The sequence below is a fragment of the Canis lupus genome, chromosome 23 (assembly GCF_003254725.2).
Source record: "Canis lupus dingo isolate Sandy chromosome 23, ASM325472v2, whole genome shotgun sequence".
Lineage (NCBI taxonomy): Eukaryota > Metazoa > Chordata > Mammalia > Carnivora > Canidae > Canis > Canis lupus.
The window spans coordinates 2,615,742-2,642,265 of NC_064265.1; the positions used below are offsets into that span (position 1 = coordinate 2,615,742).

The 26,524-nt window shown below is 46.1% G+C and overlaps 1 long non-coding RNA gene across 4 annotated transcripts; it reads right to left on the reverse strand.

Moving 5' to 3' along the window:
- Positions 1-384: 384 nt before the first annotated feature.
- On the reverse strand, positions 385-26,156 carry LOC112668825 (uncharacterized). 4 transcript variants are annotated; one of them, XR_003141900.3, is made up of 5 exons: positions 25,471-26,156; positions 10,408-10,540; positions 7,701-7,849; positions 4,625-4,719; positions 385-1,623 (listed from the first exon to the last, which is right to left on the reverse strand). It is a non-coding gene; the product is annotated as an uncharacterized LOC112668825 (long non-coding RNA). The 4 variants fall into 4 exon arrangements; XR_003141899.3 differs by lacking the exon at positions 7,701-7,849 and having other exon boundaries at positions 387-1,118; positions 1,347-1,623; positions 25,471-26,126; XR_003141901.3 differs by lacking the exon at positions 7,701-7,849 and having other exon boundaries at positions 389-928; positions 1,347-1,623; positions 25,471-26,125.
- Positions 26,157-26,524: the final 368 nt, after the last annotated feature.

Below are 26,524 nucleotides of genomic sequence, written 5' to 3' on the forward strand. Positions count from 1 at the left end.
GTGGGGGAGGGTGGGGTGGGATGGAGAGTAGCATCAAGAAGTTTAAAAATGACTTAAATTAGAAGAGCAAAATTTTAAACCATAAGATGGTAACATAGGAGAGGATCTTCATGACCATGGAGCAAAAAATAAAATTCTTATGCAAAGCACAAGCCTTAATGAAAAAGACTCTAAATCTGGCAATACTTGAATTTAAGGCCTTTCATGCAATATACACCATATAAGAAATGGAAAGATAAACCATAGACTGAGAGAAGGTATTTGGAATGCTTGAGACTGAAAATGGATTGGTAGAAAGATTATACAAACTCCTCCAAATAGTGGCCATTATTTATTGCATACTATTGAATACTTACAAGTGCCACTGCACTATTCAAGGCACTTCACATGGGTGGATTAAATATAAAGCAATAAAGCTATAAGATAAATATACACTGGCAAAGGCGAGTCATGGCAAAGGCAAATTAAATTGCACAAGCAATTCTGGGGTTACTCTGTGTGACATGATGCTAATATCCTAATACACAGAAATTATATTCCCTCCTTACCTGGCATGTCAAAATTCCGCCCCAACTCTCAGGATGTAACATGGCTTAGAAAAAGCCCTGCTAGCCTTGGGGAGCCAGATCTCAACCCATGGTCTTGACCCACTCTGACCTTCGGTCTCCTCTTTGGTAAGATGATGATATCTCCAAGTGTGGTATGAAGTGCTTGGCCCAGTATTTAACACACAGTAAACACCTAATAAATGGTTGTTATTTTGGTGATGCAAAGATAATAATAGCTTACATGTAGGAAGGACTCAGTCCCAAGATTTCTACATGCATATTTTCAATTAATGTCCACAGCAGGTTTCTCGAGTAAATCACTCTTTTTATTCCCATTTCGCAGATGAGGAAGTTGAGTCTTGGGGAAGTTAGAAGGCCATCTGGATAATGCAGCAAGATCTAAAGTCAGGCCCATGTTCTGAACTGTCATCCTTCCATCGTTAACATGTAAGCTTACCAAAGCCAACTTTCAATGCCAAAAAATATCATAGAAATCTTCTGTTGATGAAACTGAATGTATTTCCAAATGATACAGGATGGGGAGAGGGGTGCAGATGTGATCCAGTGCGTCTGGGGAGGCCCAAGAACATGCTTTTCTACCTTGCTCCCAGGTGATCTGAGGCTACTGGTCCTCACACCTCACCAGAGAGTTCTGATTCTAATGGTCACTAAGTCACTTCTTTCGCACCCAAGTGGGCATATCTGTTATGAATGCTAATCCTAATGCTTTGTGTTTGTGTTTAAGCACAATAGGGGGTTCTATAAGCTTTAAAAGATGGCACATGTCATCATACATACCAGAGGCTGGAGTTCACATCCAACTATGGATTAAATTCTTCTGCACCTCTGTAGTTCACTGTTAATACAAGATTGCTCAAGATGACTCAGACAGTGACTGTTCTGGGCCTTGGTCAGGTAGCAGCTGATTTACAGAAGAATATGTGGCTTGAGAGTCATGAGGTCGGTTCATCAGCCATGGAGCTCCTGCTCTGAGCCAGAGCCTGGACAGTCATGACAGGGAAGGCGAGGATGAATATATTCTGTGGCCAACAGCTTGAAGTACTTCTGGAAATGCCTGTAGGGGACCAGATGGACAAAGCTGGGAAGGTTAGGCTGCCCGGGGGCTTTGCCCCAGAGCCAGAGTCAGGGGTCAGCAGCAGCAGAAGCCTTCTCTGGAGGCAGAGAGGGGAAGTTGATGGGAGGGGAAGAGCCACCAGGAGAAAGCAAGAACATAAGTAGTAGGGCCAGGGAGGAAAAGGCACTGAAGAGCCAGCTGGTGCTCTCATCTTCTCTCTTTCCCTCGCCCTCCTGCCAGGCTGGCTCACCTTGGCCAGGCCTTGTAACAGGGCTGTACCAGCCCAACTACATGCCAGCCACACCAGTGACCAAGTCTGTGTCTCTTGGCTCAAATTCTTGAGAGGTAAAAGCTGATGGATCCATTTTGTTCAATGGGGCAGGGTAGTTTCTTTAGAATTGGCCAAGGCAGTTGAGGCGCCAGGAAACCTGCCCATTGTGTCCAGTCCTTTGCCCACCATGGGCTCACATCCCCTTTTCCCATACAACACTTATAAAGGATCTTCCATCTACCAAGATCTAAAGGCACAAACACATACATGCTTGCCACTTGCCAGTATGGGACACCCAAAGTCGCGGCCAAGTGAGTACAGGTTGGGGTGATGGGATTCTGCTACCCACTGTTCTCAGAGTCCACAATTTCCAGTAATATCTATTCCTCTCTGGGCTCTAAAACAGTCAAGCCCAGCATCTCTACCCCATAATTGGGTAACCCAAGGACTATAGCAATAGATTTCACCATCACTAAACTATCTTACACAAAGGAATGGAAAACAAACAGAGTAAGTTCAAAAACACTTCCCATTTTTGAAAGAAGTGAAGCAGATCCTTCTCCAAGACATCACCTTACATCTTACATTGGCCTTTAGTCCACAGCAAATTTCATCATTCCGTACAATATTACACAGCAGCAGCGTGGTTCCTCCTCACCTGGCTGCCACTGAAAGGCAGGATTCTTGTGAAGAACCAGAAATCTGATAGGCCCTGGGAACTCCCTGAGCACCACTTATTGACCGTCCTCCAAGGCACAGGAGTGACATCTTTGGTCAGCACACCTTCTAGATGGGCAGAGACCATACCCTTGTCATCTCACAGTGTTCACTAAGACATGATCCCAGCCCACACTGGCTTTGTTCATTGTAAAAATATCTTTCAGGGTTGAGAAAGTGCAGAATTTCAATGCCTGCTGTTGGGGATGGAGAATGGCCAAGGTGTGAGCTGGTTGCTATTGGGCGGCAGACAGATGCCTGGACTGACTGGAGGCTGGTGTGGGATGGAGAACAGGTGATGGCCTCGAGCTTTGTTTGCACTTGGAGGGGCCACACGAGGCAGAAGCAATGAGGCTTTGTTCTCCTCTTTACACCCACCTCCTTCAGGACAGGCACTCTTCCACTTCGAGCCAGCAGATGGTTTCATCTTGCACCCAGCTCGGTAGGTTGATAAAGAACGCTAGGATTCCAGCCCTGACAGGGATATGGAGGCAACATGCTGGCTTGAGGGAGGCCTACCACCTTTGATTAACACATCTAATGTGAGGACAGGAAAAGGAAGGAAGCTCACACCTGCCATCCCCATTTTAGGGTCAACTTAATAGGCCAAAGACCTAGAATTTAGGTTTGTGCCATTATTCAGCATAATTGTAATATTATTCACTGAGTGTTTACCATATCCAAGCAATGGTCTAGGTGCTTTACATTTATGTACCATTTAATCTTATGTCAATCTTGTGAAGAAGACACATTGCTGTTTCCATTTTCCGGGTGGGTCCCACAGACCTGAGTGGATTACTTGAGGTCACTTGCAATAGGCACAATCCATGCCCATCAACTATGTGACACCAACTCCCATGTGCCTTCACTGTGATAACCAGCCCCTGTGTCACTTTATGGGGCCCACGCCCTTGGACTCTCTAGAGTCCACTTTGCCCGTCTGCAGGAATGCCTCTGGTGCCTGGGAATTTAGTTCTCCTGGGGGAACACTTAATCTGGCACTGTTAAGTGCAGGAGTATAAATGTTCTGCTGCCTTGTCTCTGATAGGGAGCTCTGAGGTGTGACCTATATTGACCCCAGAGCTCTCAGAACTTAGCCAAGTGGAAGCCCTCCTCCAAGGGATGTCGTTTGATGATGCACATTTCACCCCTGCTTGATCCCGCTTCCCTGGTCTCTACTGACTCTTCTGGGAGCATTTCTCAATGAAGCACTTGCACATAAAGCTGCATCTAGGGCTCTGCTTCTGGAGAACCAGACCTGGAATATCGCTTGGCTGTGAAAGTGAGAGCCTCAGTTCAAATTCAGGTTCAACTATCCATTGGGTAAACTGCCTCAGAAAGAGCACCATCTTGGTGGCTCACTCAGGTAAGCATCTGACTTTGGCTCAGATCATGATCCCAGGGTCCTGGGGTTGAGTCCTGCATCAGGCTTCATGCTCAGAGGGGACTCTGCTTCTCCCTCTCCCTCCACCTTTGCTCCTCTCCCAATCATGCTCTCTTTCAAATAAATAAATAAAATCTATTTAAAAAAAGAGAGAGAGAGAGCACCACCTCACCAAATACAATGACAACAGCATAACAGTAAACTTCTAAATAGAAAGATGGAAGACCTAAACTAGGACTCTCACCAGTGCCAGTGCCAGGCTTGGAAAGCCTCCACCTGTGAACCACCTGGAGCTTTAACACTCCCACCCTGGGAGTCTTGCAGACTCTGGTGCATCCTCCTCTGACAACACGCCCAGCATAATTATGGTGGAGAAAGTCATTAGAGTTTTGGAAGCTAAGAAGGCTTTCCTTAGCCTGCTAATTTTTTTTTTCTTTCAAACCTCTCTGCAAAGACTCTAAGTTAATTGATTAGCCTACAGCTCTGTGCATTCCATTGTTCTCTTTCCACAGCCAAATGCAAGTATGCATCTTTGATGTGTGCGAATTAACATCTCCTGCAGCTCCTCCCACTCACCAAGAGAAGGGAGAGACACTTGGCTATGGTACTTGCAGTTCACACATTCTTACCTTCAAGTGGCAGGGATGCAAAACCTCAAGCTGGGGTGGAGGCTAGAGTGGGGAGGAGAGCTTATTCCCTGTCTCACCATATTTGTGAACTCATCCTAGAATAGGGAAAACAAAATACCGTCATTGTTAATATAATCTCACATAGAAAGAAAGGAATGTGTCCTGTGGCTGTCACTGAAACCTCACTTATCCAGTGTCTCCTGGAAATGCTGAGGTCCATGGATCTCAATGCCCTCAATGAACGCCCCCTGGCCCTCCAACTGTCTCCCAACACATGCCTCCCTCCCTCCCCACTGTACCTCCCACCTCACTAGAGAACTTCGTGGAGAGGTTTTGAGGTGGCTCCTGAGTGAGATGATCTAGGGATTATTGGGGTAAGAGGACATTCGAGATAGACTGAAGGAAGAGAATAGTCTAGAACATTCCTTATTTTAGTTGGGGGAAATTCTACTCTGTAGAGCTAAAGCCAGATTCTGGGTTCCTCTTTGCTCATGTCAACACAGATGCAAAAACCTTTCAGAGAGGCAATGGCTTTTTTCAAGAGCAACTGCCACAACAGATGTGCCTCAGTGGTGGAAATTTGCAGCAAGAGTAACAAGTAAACTTCAACCAGACAGACCCCTCATCTTGGCTTGCTGACACACATTGACTATTTCGTTTGCCAATGCAAGGTCCTCTAAAACCGTTTTCCCTGTGGTGTGATGACTAGCAAGGTTCAAGATAAGAACACTTCCATTAAACTTTGATCCCTGAACAACTGTGAGTAGACCCTTTCCATATCCATAATGACTCACAACAGACATGTGAACATAATCTCTGTTGTTTTAAGATTCTGAGATCGGGATTGTTGTTACCATAGCCTATCCTGATAGATACACACTATTACCTGTAGTTTGGAAAACTAACTTCAGTGGCAACTGATGTAATATTTTCTAAAGAATGTAGAGAAATTATAGCTAAATATATAATAATAGGGAGATATCCTTAGGAAAAACAAAGTCTATCAATGAATGGCACAAAAGAACCAAAAGGGCAAAAACTGATGTCAGATTATTTTAAGAGATAAAAGGAGGCAACTTGAAGGGATAGAATTTGCCATGTGGATGAGTTTTATCAGGGATCTGGCTGGTTCCAGAGGGGCCTTTATTGTGATTATGAAGCTGGAAGATTTGGGCAACAAAAACAACCACCTAAATTATATAACCCCAATGCCAGAAACCCAGTGGTGGAAAGCACTGTAAAATTGTTACCAACAGGGCTATTTCACCTCCTTTGCTGCTACCAGCAGGGGCCAGTCAGGCAATTGTCACTCAGAAAATCATCACAGTGAGTAAGACATTGCTACACAATATCCTTTTTCCTGTTGTTACTTCCTAATAAAGTGCAAATTTCACCCTGGTTAGCAATGTGTTCAGTTAAAAACTGCCTTTTGGGGGCACCTAGGTGGCTCAGTCAGTTAAGCAGCTAGCTGACTTTCAGTTTCAGCTCAGGTCATGATCTCCGGGTTCTGGGATGGAGCCCCACGTCCATCTGGCTACACACTCAATGGGGTGTCTGCTTGAGGATTCTCTTTCTCCCTCAACCTCAGCCCCTTCCTTCATTCATTCTCTCTAAAATAAATAAATGAATCTTTAAAAAAATACTCCCCTTTTCAGACTCCCTTGCAGCTAGGGATGGTCTGGACCAATTCTAGCCAATGGGGTATAAGTTAAAATGTATGGGATAGAGCTCCCAGGAAAACTATTGCTCCCTAAAAGGACAGACCCAGGAGCTTACACCTTTCCCATTTTGCCCTTCCTCCTGGCTGGAACAGGAAGTGATGCATGGGAGTGCTGCTGCCATCCTGGGAGTGTAAGGGTGAATGTCACTGACTCTAGAGGATGGAGCAGAAAGATGGAACAAGCCTGGGTCTCTGACCAGCATTGTGGACTGCCACATCAGCCCTGTACTACCTCCTGAGACCTCTTGTTGAGCGAGAAAGCAAATCCCTGCTTGCTTAGGCTCCCGTAGGCAGGTCCCTATTGTACACAGCTGAACCTTCTCCCAACCAGTACACCTGAGAAACTGCAACTCACGGCTAGGAGCTGAGCCACAAAAGTGTCCTGTTTGGCCAGCAGAGTGTTTCAAGTAGTAATATTTTAAAAATAGGGCACTTCATTCAAATTCCCTATTTCTCGCTTATTTGAGGAGCCAAAGGGTGTGAGAAAATTGGGCCTCCATTCCTATAAAGCTGTGCAGCCCTCCTGGCTCCTAGGGCTCCCTCTATCTAAGGCAAGGGATGCCCCTGAGCTGGTTTGCTCATACAGACCCTCAACCCATCCCTGAGCTGCTCCAGCCACTGTTTTGCTTGCCAGGGCCCTGTAGCTGTGAGTCTGTGAGCCTCGTGGAGGAAAGAACACAGGCTTGTTAGTGGCCACATTGGTCTGAATCCTTGCTCTGAGTCAGTTACTCCAAGTCTCTGATAGTCAGCATCACCCAAGATAACAAAGAAGCCTTGTATAGTTTTTCTGGAAGAAGAAAGCCAATTTACTACATTCAGTACTGACTTCTCTGCCATTTTTAGAAATATTGGTTTATTGCATGGAGTTTCCAATGTTTACCTATAACTGATTAAAATGGGCAGAGCATGGAGCATTCTATTTATTTATAGGTGAATTCTTCACATTTCCTGGCTGGACAAATACAATGGCTTGTTGTGGATAATAAAGAGAGACAGCTAGTCCCATGGACCCAGGTGGATACACCAGCTTCTTTAACAGCTACCAGAAAGGACTGTGAGTTTAGAAGGGATGATGTAAAAGCACTTCACACATTGTCTTCTAGTTCAAATAAATCACATAGAGCACCCCGAAAAATCCTAGTTCCTTTCCTCTCCCCTGTACTTTGAGCTATCTCTCCTCTTGTGACCGAATAACTCAGGGATGTGATTGCCCAGGCTCAAACACATCCATGTCCCTTCCTGGGGTGACATCCCCAATTTGGCAACTCAGGTCAGCCTCTGACGTCTGACTCTCAAGAGGGTCCCTCCCCTTCACAAACAGCAGAGTTGCATTCTGAAAAACTCCCTGCAGCGAACATGAGCCTAGATGACCAGCAGGTCCTTTATCTGGTCCCCCTGCTGCTCTGGAACATGCGTTTGTGTGTCTTGTCCATCATGGTCTGCTAGGGCTTAATGGTGTCTGCTGGTCCAGGCTCCAGACAGCTCCTCCCCATCCGCCAGGGATCCTGAGCCAGGTGAGGCATAGCATAGGAGTCAGATTGGGGGGGGGGGAGGGGAGAGAAGCAGAGAAGGGTACAAATAATCAGTGCCTGACAGAGGGACACAGTCACGGCATCAGGAGCGGTGTTCTGAGGGGCCCTGTCTCTCCCCCAACCTCTGTGACCTCCCCCACAACATCTGTGTCTTCACAGCATCCTGGGGCTTTATGCTGGGGGCTGGGCAGGATGCTAATCCCCTAGATTTATTTATTTATTTATTTATTTATTTATTTATTTATTTATTTATTTATATTTATCTATCTATTTATTTAAATGGAAAGATTTCTTTTTTAAAAAGACTTTATTTATTTATTCATGAGAGAAAGAAAGAGAGGCAGAGAGAAAAGGAGGCTCCCTGCAGGGAGCCGGATGTGGGACTTAATCCCCAACTGGGATCACGCCCTGAGCTGAAGGCAGACGCCCAACCGCTGAGCCACCGGGCGTCCCTAATCCCCTAGATTTAAATGCTATCTGTAGGTAGCCCATGGCGCTGTCCTTATATATGCAGCTACCTACTAGACATGTCAGAGGAAGCTGGATTATGATGCAGAATGAGCAACCCCAACGTCTCCGTGGCTAACTGCAACAAAGGTGCATTCCTTGCTCGTGCTGTCTACCACAGGCCAACTAGGGCTTCTACTCACTTCTGTTGTTCAGGAACCCCTGGCTGCTGGAGGCTCCCCACTCTTAGGAGCACTGTTCACATAGAGCCTCGGGGTGTGCCACAGCAGGGACTAGGGCTCGGAGACCAGGAACTTGGACGTGTCTAGCCCGTACCCTCTCTACTATTACCGTAGGCAGGTTTCAGAAAGGGAACATAAATACATACATACACACATGCACACACAGAGAAATGTCTACTTCGTAAACTTCACGCACAACAAACCACTTCTGCAAGCAACAGAGGTAATGTTTTCACAACCCTCCCCGCTTGAGGAGTTAGAACAAAGTCTTATGGGCGGTAAAGATTGGACCAGTACGAAAGGGTTTCCCAGTTGGGTGCTGGTAAATGTTTAACAACCAGCTCTCTCAGAACCCCCCAAACCCTGATTTATGTTGTTTGCCAAATTACCGTGGTAATTGGCAACCACACCGTGGCTAATCTGCACCAAGATTCTCACAAACAGCTCACTAATCATTAGCTCCTGCGAGGGTACATGGCACTGTCCTGGTTTTACCCTAAACTCCTTCATCGCAACGTCTCACCTACTCCCCTGAAGAAGAGTGTATAGGGAGGGGGCATAAACCCAGTCACTGTGACAACACTTTGTGTACATTAGTTAAGACTGGTATCAGCTAGTATGTTGACTCTACTGCTTTAACAAAAAGACCCAAAATAACAGGTACGCCAATGTTCATAGCAGCATTGTTCACAATAGCACAGAGGTAGGAACAGGCAGGCCAAGTGTCCATCAACCAGTGAATGGACAAATAAAATGTGGTATGTGTCTATGATGTATCTACTATTCAGCCTTAAAAAGGAATGAAGTTCTGACACATGCTACAACACAGTGAGCCCTGAAAACTATGCTAAGTGAAGTAAGCCAGACAGAAAAGGACAAACATTATATGATTGTATGATGCCGCTTGTATGAAGACCTAGAATAGTCAAATTCATCGACAGAAAGTGAAACTGTGGTTCTCAGGAGCAGGGGGTTGGGGGAAGTGAGGAGTTCGTGTTTAATGGGTACCGAGTTTCTGTTTGGAATGATGAAAAGTTCTGGAAATGGATAATGGTGATACTTGCACAACAATGAGAACGTACTTAATGCCACTGAACTTTATACACTTTAAATGCTTAAAATGGTAAATTATATGTTCTATATATTTAGTCACAATAAAAAAGTCTTAAGAAGACTCAAGATAATAGAGGCTTAAACACCATGTCTATCACTCATAACAGGCTGAAGAGGTGGGCCTGGGCTGCTAAGGAGACCCAGTGTTGTTGGCCAAGGCTGCTTCTACCTGGGTGCTGGGCCACTACCACATAAGCTTTCTGTCATGGTCTACATAGCCACTTCCCTGCCACCATCCCCCCCAGCATTCCAGCCAGCAAGAGGAAGGAACATGGAGTGGGAGCCACCGTCCTTTAGGAGTACAGATATGGCACACATGACTTTCCCTTTTATCCCATTCATCAGAATGTATTTATCTAGCTCCAGCAGAGGCTGGGAAATGTAGTCTTTCATCCAGTCAGGTATGCATCCCCCTAAAAATCCCACTACTCTGTCAAAGGGGGAGAATGGATCCTGAGATATAGTTAGTTATCCCTCTCAAAAGCCATAATAACCCTGTGGAGTAACCATTATTATCTCCATTTTAGAGAAGAAGTGCCTGAGACTTAGAGTGATTAATTCACCCGAAATCCTGAAAAACCTGAAGATCCTACTCTGACTCAGAAGCCGGTGCTTTTTCCACTACACTCTGCTCATTCCCTCCAAGTAGTGACTGTTCATCTGATGTCACCTCCAGAGAGATTGCAAAGGAGAGTCATGGGGCGGGGGAGGGAAGCCACGCAGACTCACCCCTAGTGGCATCTGGGACGGTGGCTACGAAGTGACTTCGAGTTGCTAAATGGCTGTCTGTGTGGCATGTGCAGGAATCGGCTCTTCAATGGTCTGTGAGAACTGCTTATTGAAAGTTCAGGAACTTCCTGAGCTGGTTGGTAAACACAACCATTATCAAATTAAATCATATAAATTTATAATTAAATGATAAAAACAAAGATAATACTCAGATGTGTCACTTCCTAATTATTTGGCCACAGCTTACTCTTCTGCGTGCTGTTGGGGTTACTGGCGTCGATTGCTCCCTGTATGGTGGAAGTACGACGTGATGCTGAGCCGCTGCCCATGTCCTGCCTGCTCTGATCCAGTAATGAAACTGGTAATCTGCTGTCAGCCTCGGCTGACGTTGGCAACACAGAAATCAGCAAAGGTTACGGGTCAGAGCTTTGGCCGCTCACTGGCCGAGCAGCACACATAGGCGCAGAGCTGGGAAGCCTGAGGAAGCAGCTGCTAGGCTGGCCTGGGGAAGACACAGGCCTCCGTCCCTCTGTCCCTCTTTCCCTTCCCTCATCCTTTCGGACTTCTCAGTAAAAACACCTGCACCAGGAAAGTTTCTGACCTCAATTTTTAAGAATTTTTTTAAAGATTTATTTTATTTATTTTTTAAACTATTTATTTATTTATTCATGAGACACTGATTGAGAGAGAGAGGCAGAGACATAGGCAGAGGGAGAAGAGAAGCAGGCTCCATGCCGGGAGCCCGTCATGGGACTCGATCCGGATCCCGGGTTTCCAGGATCACATCCTGGGCTGAAGGCGGCGCTAAACCGCTGAGCCACCCAGGTTGCCCCCCCCCCCTTTTTTTAAGGAGGTTCACGTTCACTTAAGTTCAATTAGTTTTTGCATTGCATAGTTGAATGCTCTGTTATTAGGCTCACACACATTAAGGATTAGCATGTCTTCTTGGAAAATTGACCCCTTTATCATTATGTGAGGCCTTTCCTTATCCCCAGTAACTTCCCTTGCTTGGAATTCTGCTCTGTCTGAAATTAATACACAACCCCTCTGGCCTCCTTGATACATGTGAGCATGGTTTGGTTTTCTCCATCCATTTACTCTTAATCTGTACATGTCTTTATATCTAACGTGGGTTTCTTGTGAGCAACATGTATTTGGGTCTGGTTTTTTGATCCACGCTGACAATTTCTAACTTTAAACTCTTGCACTGATGTTCAAAGTGATTTTTTATATAGTCAGATTAATATCCATCATATTCATTACTATTTTCTATTTCTTGCTCTTGTTCTATATTCTTATTTTTGCCTTCCATTCTTTTTCAGCCTTTTGTGGGTTTTTTTAAATTAAAGATTGTATTTATTTATTCATGAAAGACAGGCAGAGGGAGAAGCAGGCTCCCTGCAGGGAGCCAGATGCAGGACTTGATCCCAGGACCTGGTATCATGCCCTGAGCTGAAAGCAGATGACCAACCACTGAGCCACCCAGGTCCCTGCCTTTTGTGGTTTTAATTGAGCATTTTGTTATTCTATTTTCCCTTCTTTGTTATCGTATCAGCAATACTTCCTTTCTTACCTTTTTTGGTTGTTGCCCTAGAGTTTGCAATATACATTTGCAGCTAATCCAAGTTCATTTTCAAATAATACTATACCACTTCACAGGCAGTGTGAGGACCTTATGGCAATCATCATCTGGTTTCCTCCTCCACTGCTTCCCCTTGCTGGCACTCATTTCTCTTATACATAAGCAGATATGTACATGAGCATATGCTGTCAAATACACCGTTGGAATTGTTTTGAGCAAATGTATCTGTTAGATCAATTAAAAATAAGAAAAATAAAAGTTTTGGGGGCACCTTGGTGGCTCAGTCAGTTAAGCATCCAACTTCCGATTTCAGCTCAGGTCTTAATCTCAGGGTCATGAGTTCAAGCTCCCCCCTCCCCCATTGGGTTCCACACTTGGTGTGGAGCTCAGTTTATAATAAAGAAAAAGCTTTTCTTTCTTCCCACTGTGTTATGCAATCCTACAGCCCTTGGATATTCTGTTCTTTTTTTTTTTTTTTCTAATTCTTGTTCTCCTTTTCAGTTTTCAAGGAATCTATTGATATAACCTCCAGCCCAGAGATCTTTCCAGAGCTGTGCCCAGTCTACTCAGAAGCCCGCAAAGCAGTTTCTATTTCTGTTAGTATTCCATCTCCAGCAATTGTGGCTTTTCTTGGTTCCTTCTTAGGACTTCCATCCCCGCTTACATTGTCCACCTGCTCTTGTGTGCTGTCTACTGGATTCCCTGGAGCCCTCAGCATACAAATCCTGGTTGTTTTAAATTTCTGGCCTATGGTTCCAACAGCCCCGCCGGGTCTGCTTCTGACGCTGGCTCTGTCTTTGCAAATTGTGGCTTTCTCTTTTGGTGTGCCTTGGACTTTTTCCTTCAGGCCAGAGAGGAGATGCGGATGAGAGGAACTGGAAATGGGCCTTCGGGGATGTGCTGATGAGGTGTCGGGGAAAGGAAGCTACCTGTCGTCCTGCATGTAGGCTTCACAGGAACATCATGAGAGTTTCTCAGTTTCTGCACGACCAACACCTTGGATGGAACAGAGGACAGAGCAGGCTACAGTTGTGAATTTACCTTCCCCCAGATCAGGTTAGGCTTTGGTTAACTGGTTTCCCCTGAGAGCAGGCCCTAAGGAAAAGAGACTGCTGGGTGCGCTGCAAGATGGTTCTTTTCCCCTCCCCATTAGCAGCCTGAGATTTTTCCCGAAATTTATGGTGGGAATCCAGTGGAGCCTCTGGAGGTAAGCCTCACAATACTGTAGGGGTCTCTGTTTCCTTGGGTCTTCCCGGGGTGAGCTTTGAGTTATGCACACTGAGCTCCATCAGTTGGTGGGTTACCAGCCAGGTACTTGCTCCCCCTGAGCTTCCACTCCCAAGTCTCCACTCAGGTAAGCCAGGATTCCTCATATTCACCCGTCTCCCCAGGCTTGGGGGAAGGGGTTCATCTGTGTCCTCCTCTCTTTTATGGATCCAAGAAGAGATGAGGATCTCCATGCCTATAGCTTTTCACTTGTCAGATGAAATGGTGACTTCCAAGCTCCTTACATGTGGAGCCGAAACCCTAAATCCCTGCATATTTAGAGGTGGAATTTCTGGTAAAGCATTCAGGGATCAATGGAGAAAAACAATCTGGGCTGCTACCCACATGCTTTTTTGTAGCTCTCTGAGGCTCCACTCTTGGCTGTCTGAGCCCCCAGCCCCCTTCCATTCTCACAAGTTGCTGTGTGTGTCGAGGGTCCTCTTCCTTCCCGGGCAGTGGGGACCAGAGCCAGGAGTGGGGAGTGCTGGGCAGGGAAAAATGGGCTCTGCCCTTTCAGCGGATAATGTCTGTTTCCCTCTTGGACCGCAAATCAGGTGATAATTTGGTGCCCCCGGTCCCAGCACTGGATTCGTATGTGATCTGCATGTAGTTGGGGGCTGGCAGGTCAGGAAGGGAAGATGGACAGCCAGCCAGAGGCTGGAGGTGAACCTGAGCATGACTCAGCGGGAGCAGGAGGATGCTGCTTCCCCAGGAGTCCACGATCACCGCCAAGAGCTCGGCCTCTCTCTTATCAAGACACACATGCAAACACCCGCGCTTCACCTTCAGAAGAGAGAAAACAAAAAACAAAAGCAGCAATAAAAGATGGGGAGGCTCCTGCTTCGTTTTTCTGCATGGAGAAAACTTTACCTAGAATACAAGGCTGAACTCCCTCAGCCCTAACCACAGCCTCCTTCTGTCTTCACTGCCCAGAGACGCATTCTGGTTGTGCAAAAGGCAAAGATGGGCTGGCAGTGTCCACATCTGGCCCCCAAAACGAGGTCTTTATACCCCTGGCTGGCTCAGGTACCAAGGGCAGCCTGTGACCTTGAGCCAGGCAGATGCAAGGCACTCTCACCAGAGGCAGCAAGCCACACAAGCTGGAATGCTCCGATGCCATATGTGGGGCTGAAGTTCTCCGCGGGGCTTGATTGGTTTCTCTAAACCAAGAAGGGCTGGAACACTCACCTTACCATTTCCAGGTGTGTGGCCTGAGCACGCTACCTTATTTCTGACTCTAAGCCTCTGATTCCTTCTTTATCAAATGGGGCGCAAAGACTCCATGAGCTCCAGACACTGGAGCCCTGGGCAGGTGTGTGTATCTTTGCCCTCTCTCTCCCTGCCCCTTGCCCCCACCTTCCATGAGGTGGTACGACCCTCCTCTTCTTTGTTGTCTATACCACACGTTATTCACCTGCATCTCTCGTGTCTTCAGGGGCCAGGCTCCTATTAGCACTATTGGCTCAGGGGACTCTGTTCAAAGCATCTGTCCAGCTTCCAAAATTTCAAGATCAAGGTTGCTAAAAGAACAGTGCCCATCCCACCCCCCACCTCTACCACTCCCTGCTTCCCCACTGAACATCTCAGGAGTCCTGGAGCTTCCCCTGCTGCTATACAAAGGACCACAGGTCAATAGCTAGAGACAACAGAAAGTTAGTCTTCTAGTTCTGGAGCTCAGAAGTCCAAAGTGGGTCTCTCTGAATTAAGAGCGAGGTGGGGGATCCCTGGGTGGCGCAGCGGTTTGGCACCTGCCTTTGGCCCAGGGCGCGATCCTGGAGACCCGGGATCGAATCCCACGTCGGGCTCCCGGTGCATGGAGCCTGCTTCTCCCTCTGCCTGTGTCTCTGCCTTTCTCTCTCTCTCACTGTGTGCCTATCATAAATAAATAAATAAATAAATAAATAAATAAATAATAAATAAATAAATATTTAAAAAAAAAAAAAAAAAAGAAAAGAGCGAGGTGGCCTCAAGGCTGTGCTCCTTTCCTGGGGCTCAAGTGGAGGTCTCTGTCCTGGCAAGTCTGAGCTTCCCCTGACCCAAACCTCCTCCCATCTCTGAGGCCAGCCATGTCGGTTCGAGTTCTCTGTACCATCGCAACCCTGTGACTTTGACTCTCCTTCCTCTCTCTTCCATATTTAAAACCCCTAGTGGTCACATTGGGCCACCTGGAGACTCCAGGGTACTCTCCCTACTTTAAGGCCAGCTGATGAGCCACCGAATGCCTCCTCGTCATGGACACAATGTATTCACGGGTTCCAGGAATGAAGGTGCAGACATGGCTGGGGGCTATCATTCTGTCCCTTGCATGGACCCAGGTCAGAATGTCCCACTGGGGAGCTCTCCACACAGTCAGCCGGAGGAGCTTTCAAAACACAAGGCCGTCAGCCATCCCCTAGCTGCACCTGTCTGCTGATATTAAGGAAAAGACCTTGAACCTCATCCCCTAGGCCTGAATCTTCTGGCCTCTGCTTTCACATTTGGCCTCATCTTGGGCATCCCTCCCCTCCTCTCTCTCCTCCTGACCTACAAGCTTCAAATAGTCCCTCATCCTCCCCCAGCTCTGTCCTGACAACTGGCCTTCACAAGGGCTGTTTTCTCTATGCGGAGTGCCCTTCTCTTTCCACGCCATGTGTTGAGTCATTCTCAGCCTCTAGTGCTTGGCCAAGGTTGCTTCCTCAGTGAAGGCCTTCACCTCCCTGATGACACTGTCTATCTCTCCACTCCTGCACTTGCTGTGATTTGTTTAACGACGACTCAGATGAAAACTGCCAGGGTGACAGTGTGGTAGGCAGAAGCTTGCCCCTTCCCCAAGTATGTCCACATGCAAAGCCCCAGAACCTGAGAATACAGTACCTTGCTGGCAAAGGGGCTTTGCTGGTGCAACCAGGGAGATTAGCCAAGATTTTCTGGGTGGGCCCAATGTCATCACAAGCATCCTTAGAAGGCAAGAGAGCCAGAGGTCAGAAGGAGAAGTTGGAAGGATGGAGCTGGAGATGGCAGTGATGCCCTCTGAAGATGGAGGGAGGGGCATGCACCAGGAGTGTGGGGCCCCTGGATTTTAGACTTCTGAGCCCCAGAACTATAAAATGGTAAATCTGTGTTGTTTTAGGCCACAAGTTGGTGGTAATTTATTACAGCAGTTTGTAGGCAACTAATCCAAACTGGAGCTGAGTCTACGGCTACTTGACATGGTATCGGCGCAAGCCCAGAATGGAGCTTCCTCTGTAGTTAAGCTTCCTGTATAGTGGAGACGAATGAAAAGTGAACCGGACAGGTGCTGGTGAATAAAACACCCAGCATTCAGAGGTGGTGCCCCCCAGGTCCTCGCTGCCCTCCGTGTGCATGCTTCCTTGCCATCCAGTGCCCAAAGGAAGCAATGTGCAAAACCACTCCTCAGATTTCACATGCAAAAGACAACAAAAGGAGGGCTAGGGGGACATGCTGCAGCTTTGGGAGGATCAGGAGGTGCCACCTATCCTACTGCTGTCCAGCCGAACGGGCCACAGCTTGCAGCACAGTCGCCTCTGGTACCAAGGAAGAGGCTGTCCTGCGAAAGAAGACTTTTCCAGGCCACTTAGTTACGGGAGCAGGGAAAGCTTCCAGGGCCTCTGGCTGGGGTGGGGTGCCTCCTGATGTCCACGGTCAGGGTCACAGGAAGGTGCCAGGCTGGGCTGCGTAGACTGGGCATCTGCACTCCCTGCTCCCCTGCACCCGCACCCCCTCCTGTGCCTGGTGCACAAATAAATGGAGCTCACAGCCAGAACTTTGACAGCTTCTAATGTTAGGGAAGCAGAGAACCAACAAAGGAGATGCCAGTAGAGCAGGAGGCCGTGGGTGGAGAGAATGAACTTGAGGGGGAGAGGAGAGGCTTAAGGAGGGAATTCACACGTGTCCACAATTGTTTATGTCCTTACAAAGAAAAGAATCCAAATATGGCAAAATGCTAACGTTTTTTTAAAACTAAGAATAGGTTAAAAAAAAAAAAAACTAAGAGTAGGTTATAGTCTGTCACCTTTTCTGTATTTAAAATATTTTAAGAAGAATAGAAAAATGGACAAAGTATTGCTCTCTGATACGTATTCACAAAGGAATCCCACAAATTCTCTATCATACACATACTGGTTTCTACACAGGCTAACTGCCCACTCTTTCTCCTTTTCTTCCCATCATTAAATCATTCTCTGTGTATGTAGAATTTATATAATTACAGTGAGTAGTCTTAGTGGTTTTTTTTTAAATTCAATGAGTTTTCTTTTTTTTTTTTTTTTTTTTTTTTTAAAGATTTTATTTATTTATGATAGTCACAGAGAGAGAGAGAGAGAGCCAGAGACACAGGCAGAGGGAGAAGCAGGCTCCATGCACCGGGAGCCTGACGTGGGATTCGATCCCGCGTCTCCAGGATCGCGCCCTGGGCCAAAGGCAGGCGCCAAACCGCTGCGCCACCCAGGGATCCCTCAATGAGTTTTCTTATCAATTTAATTATTTCCACACATTGTTCGAGTTAATTAACTTTCATGGAGTTGATTTACTTTTATAGTCAAAAAAGGTTTTTAAGGTCAACAAAAAAGATTTTTAGAAGTCAACATAAAAATGCATGTTTATTATTGGAATCGTAGTGTTAAAAACCTTTATCTGCATTTTCTAATCACCCTACCAGCCACTATGCAGACATAAACTCTAAAGATTTTATATATTTCCTTTTGATTGCTTTTAAGTACACGTAAAAATATTTTTAGACGATTGACACAAATTTGTATTCTTTTTTCCCCCCTTAGTATTGCACCATAAGCATTTTATCATATTAAGAACTTTTTCTAAATACAGTTTTAATGGATCCTCAACATTCATTATAGCATATATACCCTAAATTGTTTACACATCCCTCCTCACCAGCATTTAGAATATTCTGGTGTTTCACCGTAGTGCTGAGGCAAACATTTTTGTATGTGGATCTTTGACCCAAAGTGTGTTTGTTTCCTCAGGGCATTTTCTAGAATTGGAGTTACCAGGGGAGAGTGTGACACATGGCACATAGAGTTGTTGACACCAGCTGCCAAATTGCCTCTACATAGGACACAAGCCTGTCGTGTGGCCACCAGAGAATATCTGCGTGCCAGACAGCTTAGCAAGAATTCCGTAAACCTACCTCATTGGTGTGGTTCACTTTGCTTCTATCAAGAGTTAACTTGAACATTTTTTCTTAATTGTCTGGAGCGTTTTCAGGTCTAACTGGTGCGTGCTCTCTCTGGACTCTGTGCCCTGCCCCTGCCCACAGGTACAAGCCCCCTTATGTACGAAGGACAGCATTCCTTTGTCTATTTTGTCCTTGAAAACTGTTCTGCCTCGGTTTACATTAGCTCCTGTTCCAGGTAAACCTCTAAAAGCTGTGAGTCTTTGATTCTAGAGAGGCAGATTCTAGTTCTCTCAGCTTTCTCTTGAGGACAGGAGTAATGACTGCTCTGCTCTCTATGTGTCAGAGCTGGAACCAGAAGAGACTTATTTCTTCAGGAGCTTTCAGCTTCTGAATTCAATTTTTCTAATGGTTATAAGACTATTCAACCATTAAAGAAGTTGGATTCATAATTAAAAAGCTCCCAAGAAGACATCTCTAGGCCTGGATGGTTATACTGGAGAAGTCTACCAAACACTGAATAGTTCTAGACCTTTTTAAAATGCTCTGACTGGGATCCCTGGGTGGCACAGCGGTTTAGCACCTGCCTTTGGCCCAGGTCGCGATCCTGGAGACCCGGGATCGAATCCCACGTTGGGCTCCCGGTGCATGGAGCCTGCTTCTCTCTCTGCCTCTCTCTCTCTCTCTCTCTCTCTCTCTCTGTGACTATCATAAATAAATAAAAGTGTTTAAAAAATGCTCTGACTGGTTTTCTAGATCTAATCCTTTTTCTATTACTACAAATTTTTATTTTAACCTAAAATGTATTTCTGGTTTGTATCTAGTTGTGTGTTTGTCTTCAGTATTGGCCACTAGGATATGGGTTGCAGTTACTCTGTCTTCCATACTTCTTAATCACCATGTTCACTTTATATTTTAGCATATTTTCTGTACTTCCAATGGAACTTCAATTCCCTCTACTTTCTCTTTATATACTCCCTGACTTTGCTGATAGAATTTTAAACTATTTTAACTAGAGAAAAAGAAGGGTCTCTTGCACCAACTCTCTCTGAGAGTGGTGTGACATGGCCCCTTTGGATTTTCATCAGCATAAAGACAAAAGCAACAACAAAAAGCACAGTAGGAAAAACTCAATCACTTTCCTGCTCTGTCGTACTTCCTCCCTTCAAAGGTTGGTTTCCCTGACTTGCTATTGGTGGCTGTGGATGGGGTATGCAGCTGGCCCATGATTAATTATTGCACTGGGGACTCTTGGAGGCAGGAGCCATGCTAACCCTGAGCTCCTTGTCTCTCTCTTGCAGACGGTAGCCCAGTCAGACAGAAAGGCCGGGAGCAGTGAGTAGCATGGGTACAGTTTGTGGCAGTCACTTCGGCCCTGTTCTAGGGCCGGCAAGAGCTCCTCACAATGGTCTTTACCAGCAGCCTGGAGCCTGTCAGACAAATGCGTTTTCCATCTTGCTTATCCAGCCCTGGCTAGATTTGCTCAAAGCAGCACCTGCTTCAGTCCCTTTCTTGTACTTTGTCCTGCTCTTGATCTGTTGGAGCAGCTACTACTGAGAACGGCCAAAGGTTAAATCAGCTGACACTGTGCCATGTGCCCCACTGCCTTGGCAGCCCAGGAATGGAATTCTAGGGATATGAGTACTGAGACCTTTCTATTCCATCCTTAGATGGTTCTGCCTCACAAGGGTTTTCCTTCTCTAATGCTGACCCGGTCACATCCTGCTTCTATGGTTGAAGTAGAGCTGCCCGAGTGCTACGAAGCAGGATGGTCAGATTGCAGGAAATCAGGTCACCAGGAGTGTCTGCTTTCCTCACACTCTGGGAAGGAGGACTTCACATGATCCTGCGTTCTCTTGACACCTGCTGAGAACCCGATTTTCTGGGAGTGCATTACCTTTGGGCAGGTTTAATGACCCTCCCACTTTTTTTGCCAAGGTCCTTCCACATTCTGTCCCTCCCACCCGAACAAGGAGAGGGTGATGCTGTCCAGGGGCCAGCACTTAGTCAATCCCAGGGTAGGACAGTCTAGATCGTAAGGCTTGTTTTCTTTTTATCTTACCCTCAGGACTATCACATAAGATTGTGAAGTCTGAGCACTGCACGGCTCCACAGGATGCCATTTACACAGACTAAGGTGCCCTGCTAACCCTAATCATTCACACTTCTTGTCTCACCCAGATACCTCCTGATGCGTCTGTCATGTGCCTCTAAGTCAGGGGTTGGCAAACTTTGGCCCACAGAGTGGCTGCCTGGTTTTGTAATATTGTAAATTGGCATACAGACACACCCATCATTTACATATTGTCTATGACTCCTTTTGCATTTAAAAGGGCAAGGGTGAGTAGTTCTGGCAGAGAGACCGGATGGCCCACAAAAAAAGAAAAAAAAAATACTATCTGGCCCTTTACAGAAAATGTGTGCCAATCCTTGCTCAAAATGGAAGGTGTTCAGTACCCTTATTCTTTCACCCAGTTGTCCAAAGCCTCCAGCTGTAGCACCTGGCTGAGGGCCTCCTCAGTGCTCTAAAGTCACCGGAAAGATCAGGCACACCTAGATTTGTCCATCAGCTCTGATTTCTCATTTTGCAAACCATTTGGCCTCCAGGACTCTGTCTTGTGCCATGGATGTGGCATGACTGTGACCTGGGAGACCTTCAGCCAATTCTTAAGCACATTTTATATGTGAAGAAACTGAGTCTGAGAGGTGATTTCTCACTGAGATTAAGAGGGTCAGGGATCCCTGGGTGGCGCAGCGGTTTGGCGCCTGCCTTTGGCCCAGGGCGCGATCCTGGAGACCCGGGATCGAATCCCACATCAGGCTCCCGGTGCATGGAGCCTGCTTCTCCCTCTGCCTTTGTCTCTGCCTCTCTCTCTGTGTTTCTTATGAATAAATAAATAAAATCTTAAAAAAAAAAAAAAGAGGGTCAGATGAGATGGGTCACGAAAATGCACGTGGCATGCAGCTGTCACCACTCAATGCCAATTTTCTTAGTTTCCTTTCTTTGTCTTCTTCTCCTCTCCCACCCAAAGCCCCCCCCAGAAAACCTTCACACCCTGCTTGAGGGTGCAGCCAGGGAGCCCTGATGGGCTCAGGAGATTGGCGGGGGGGCATTTCTAACAGATGCTTGGTGTCCTGGCTTAGGATCTGGAGGCCATAGTTGGGAACATCAAATCTCATTCTGGAAACCTTCACACCTCTGAAGAAGTGACCACACCAGGGAGGCCCTGTTCCCCAACTCCAGGACTTGCCCCCTCAAGCCCATGTCACCATTGTTTAGAAGATGATCCCTGTCCATGGGGTCCTTCAGGGAACATTAGCCAGGAGAGGCCTCCAACTCAGCATGGCCCTGCTGTCTGTGCTGGCCATGGCTGAGGGTCTATAGAAAAACTCTAACCCAGAGACAGTACAGGACTGGCTGAGGATAGAAGACTTGCATTCTCTGGTTCAACATCTTTACTACTCCCTGTGTGGCTCCCATCACTTATTCTGAAAAATCCAGAAGGAGTCCCTCTAAGTTTTCCCTAAGCACTCAGTGGTGAGGGGATTAAGAGACACAAAATAACTAAAAGTCAGGTGGGCTGAGAACCACAGAGAAGGCTGAGTGTGGGCAAAGCAGCAGGTGTCCCCCAGACACTGAGAAAGAAAGGGTAGCTGAACCCAGGAAAGCCACTGGAAGGGAGTTGGCTTCCCCATCAAGTTTACCAACATGGCAGGTGGTGACAAAGAGGAAGATCAGAGCCTACTGACAATGCTCCCAAGGGTTGTCACCTGCAATCCAGGCATACTTGCTGAGATGACCCTTCGATGACTGCTTTCCCCCAACCCTGATTTCTACCATGCTGCCACAGGAGCAGGCGCAGTCTGGAGACCAGGGCCACCAGACTTTTTCTTATGCTCTCTCCTTTCTCCCCTTTCTGCCCCCAACTCTTCTGTCCTATGACCAAGCCTCTCATAAGCATTCTAGGCCCCTTTTTAGAAATTCAATTTAGTTCAGTAATTATTGAGTACCCACCCTGAGCAAGGCATGAGCAGATCCACTTAGCAGTGCCATCATCAACACAAATATAAACTAAATTGTCTATAAACTAAAAACCACATAATTATTTAAATATATCTAGTGCTTTAGTTAAAGGCTTCCTGTCTATTTTTATATCTCACCATTCCCCGTTTTCATGATGACATACACCCTCAGGCAGATTCAGGAAATCCCACAAACCTGAGTGCTCCCCTCTCAGGTAACTTTCTTGGATTAGAAGTAGATCTCTAGATCTACTAGAACCTGAGACAAGAATTCTGTGTATTTGATTTAGGGAGGTGCTCAGGAGGAGAGAGGAAAGCAGACGGAGTGACGGAAGGAGGTGAGGAAGGATCAGTTCCCACGGGGAACTCAGAACATGAATTGTACCACAAGGCTCAGTCCCACATGGAGGTGAGGAGCAGGCTTTGTTTTTTTTTTTTTAATAAATTTATTTTTTATTGGTGTTCAATTTGCCAACATACAGAATAACACCCAGTGCTCATCCGGGGCAGGCTTTTTGCACCCCTTTGTCAGTCAATGTTCGGGAGTGGTTGCATCAGCCCAGTGAAGAGGGTCTACGGGGAGCACCACAGCACCTGATCATGGTCACCCCTGAGAGCTCACAGTGGAGTGACAGACCCCTGAATGGATGGGTAAGAGATTTTTCATCTGAACCTCTCATTCCACAAACAAGAGAACTGTGAAACAGACAGGGAGGGTGACTTGCAGGGCCACTCAGCTCATGTGGTAGTGTTGGAACACGAATCCCTGACTTTCTGAGCCTCCGATGTGGCTTCACAGGGTGAGCACTGGCCTGATTCTTGTGCCAAAAACAGAACAGCGACGGTGTTAATGAATCAATTCTCAAAAATCATCTAAAAGGCATCAACTGACAGGCTTAACCTAATGCAGCCACTACCCCTTGCACACAGTGCTTTAAAATTGATGGCACTATTGTTGTGGAAAAGTAAGTACATATCCCAAAATATGTTTCTCCCTGAGTAAAGGACATTTAAAAGGAAGTGCTATATTTGTTCGAGTTTCTTGGAGAGAAACGTGATTCAAATGTAAATGGCTGTGAAGGGCAGGACTAACAATGCTCCAGATGTGAAAGGCAAGCACAAGGGTATGCTTTGGAAAATTTTATTCCTCAATGTTTAAGCCCCCCCCCTTTTTTTTTATTTTAATGTCACATGGCTTGAAATTTTGACCTTTTAATACACAAAACTGTCAAATCAGTTATATAATGCAAATTTAAAACAACCTATTAGTGGTGCCAGACTCTGTTTTCTCAAAACTGCTTTCATTTGCAGCAAATTGATATGTTCGTTCAACAAATAGTGACTATATGATTGCATTTGAAACCACGTATTGATATTTTCGGGCAACACATTTACTCTGTCAACTTCAGGGAGCACAGGCAAGGCTTTTTGTAGACCAAGTGTTTCACCAAGTCTCCAGGATCCAACAGACCCTGAATTGTGCATGAACGTGGGGCAAGCCCTCTCAAAGTTGTCCCAGCAAACTCCACTGCCTTTGTGTGACCTCCCTCCTTGAGTGTGAATGAGACATGTGACTTCTTCTAACCCCAGTAGAACCTGGAAAAGCTGATGAGATGTCACTGTTGTGATTATAGTACATAAGATAATAACTTCTGACTTGCTAGCAGATTTGATTGCCTTCTTAGCTTATAAAGTTTGATGAAGGGATGGACCACATTGGGGAGGTTACATGGTAAAGAACTGAGGGTGGCTTTGGCTGACAAGCAGTGAAGAATCGAGGCTCTCCACCCATCAGGCTCTATGGAACTGAATCCTCTCCCCAGTAATCATGTGAGCTGGGAAAGCTGATCCATCCCCGCTCAAGCCTTGAGGTGAAAGCCCCACCCTGGCCACCATGATGGCAGCCTTGGGAAAGATCCCAAGGCAGAGAACCAATGACACCATGCCTGGGTTCCCAATCCACAAGCTGTGAGATAATAAGCATGTCAAACAGCTGTAGGCGTGCAAGGCATTTGCTGAGGAAAATGCCCACAGAAGGGAGAGACCTGGAAGAGACAGGGTGGGCTGGGCTGTGTGAAAGGAGAGGAGGAAGAAAGAAGTTAGGCAGGAAGATCACAGGAGTGCAGCTCCAGGACAGTTTCTGGCAGTGGCTGGGGAGTGACCACTGAGGGAGACCTGTGTCAGGCAGGGATACCTGGCTCCTGAGTGCCCCCAGGCTTGGTCACTGGCTGGGGCTGCCTCTGCCACTGGCTGGGATGAGTGTGGCCTCGAGGAGAATGCAGAGCTGGATTTGGAGGGGTGGCTCCTGGGGCAATTAGTCTGTCTTTCCCCAAAGCACATGCTCCAAGTGGCACCTTCCATGGTCACCTCAACCTTTTCTGAGAAATGAGGCCACTTCCTACCACCACTCCTTTCTTCAATATGTGCCCAGACACAAGCCACAGTTTCAATCTCAGCATGCTGTGTATCACAGCCCTCCTGGGAGTTGTGATTATTTACATATATCCAAATATATGCCTTTTAAAAATGATTTTATTTATTTATTTATTCATGAGAGACACAGAGAGAGAGGCAGAGGAGACACAGGCAGAGGGAGAAGCAGGCTCCCTGCAGGGAACCCAATGTGGAACTCGATCCCAGGACCCCAGGATCACCTCCTGAGCTGAAGGCAGACGTTCAACCACTGAGCCACCCAGGCGTCCCCAAATATATGCCTTTTAAACTGCTCCCTTCCCCAGCTGTAAATGTCATGAAGGCAAAGAATTCCTCCATTCTGTTCACTTTTATTTAGCTCACTGCCTGGCACACATAAATGCACAACACATACTTTTGAATGAATGAATTAGGATTCACAATTTGCTCAGTTTTGTTTTTCTCTTGTAAAATGCAGGTGACTGAATTTAAACCCCGTTGTAGTAAGAGTGTTTGTTTTATCTTGGTTTTGATTTTATATTATTTGAGAGTCTGTCATTTTAACTGAGGGTAAAATAATTTCCTATGGCTGCTATAACAAATTACCATAAAGTCAGTGGTTTAATATACCACAGATTTGTTATCTTACAGTTCTGGAGGTCCTATGTCCAAAATGGATCTCACTGGGCAAAAATCAAGGTGTTCCTTCAGCTGCTCTAGGTGAGAATCCATTTCTTTGCCATTCCCAGCTTCTCAAAGCTGCCTGCATTCCTTGCCTTGGGTCCCCTTTCATCTTCAAAGCCAGCAATGGCTGGTCAAGTTTTACTCTCATTGCATCACAATGACTCTGACTCTTCTGCCATTGATGCTATCCTAAAATTCTTAGTGTATTTTTAAATTAGGGACTCCACATTTTCATATTGCCCTGAGCTCCACAAATTATACATCCAGTCTTTTCTGCGTGTCCAAGAGCATTATTATTTTGCTTTCACTCTTAAGAATCATAAACTGGGTGTAGAATTCTAGGTTCAAAATCAATTTCCTTCAGAATTTTGTAGATAGCTCACACTTTGAAGATGAACAATTGGGCACCAGTCTGACTGTTGAAACTGTATTATCTCCCTCTGGAAACTTGTAGGATTCTCTCTTTATCCTTAGCCAAGGATCCTTGGCATCTTTAAGAGTTTGAAATTTCACTAGGTGCCGTCTACATGCGATTTTCCCCCACTATTGTTTCTTGCCACCTGAGGGCACCTCAAGGAAATTTACATAAAAAAATTTGAGCACTATTTTGGGGGAATCTGTATGGCTCAGTTGGTTAAGTGTCTGCCTTTGGCTCAGGTCATGATCTCAGGGTCCTGGGATCAAGTCCTACATTGGGCTCCCTGCTCCCTCTCCCTCTGCTCCACCCCACCGCTTGTGTTCTCTCTCTCAAATAAATAAAATATATTTTTAAAGTCCTTTAAAAATGAACTTTTTTTCCTATTAAGATAAATTTTTTTTTCTATTAAGATAAAATTGTTAAAAAGTCTCTCTTTCTGTAATGTCAATTAGATGGAAGATAGATCTGGAAAATCCAACATTCATATTTCTCACCAGTTGTTTTTCCTGTTTTCTCCCTTTGTCCACAGGTTTCCTTGGCTTTGCCATCCAATTTACAACTCCAGGTAAGGCTTCTTCTGCCACTCAAGAGCAGTCCTCAA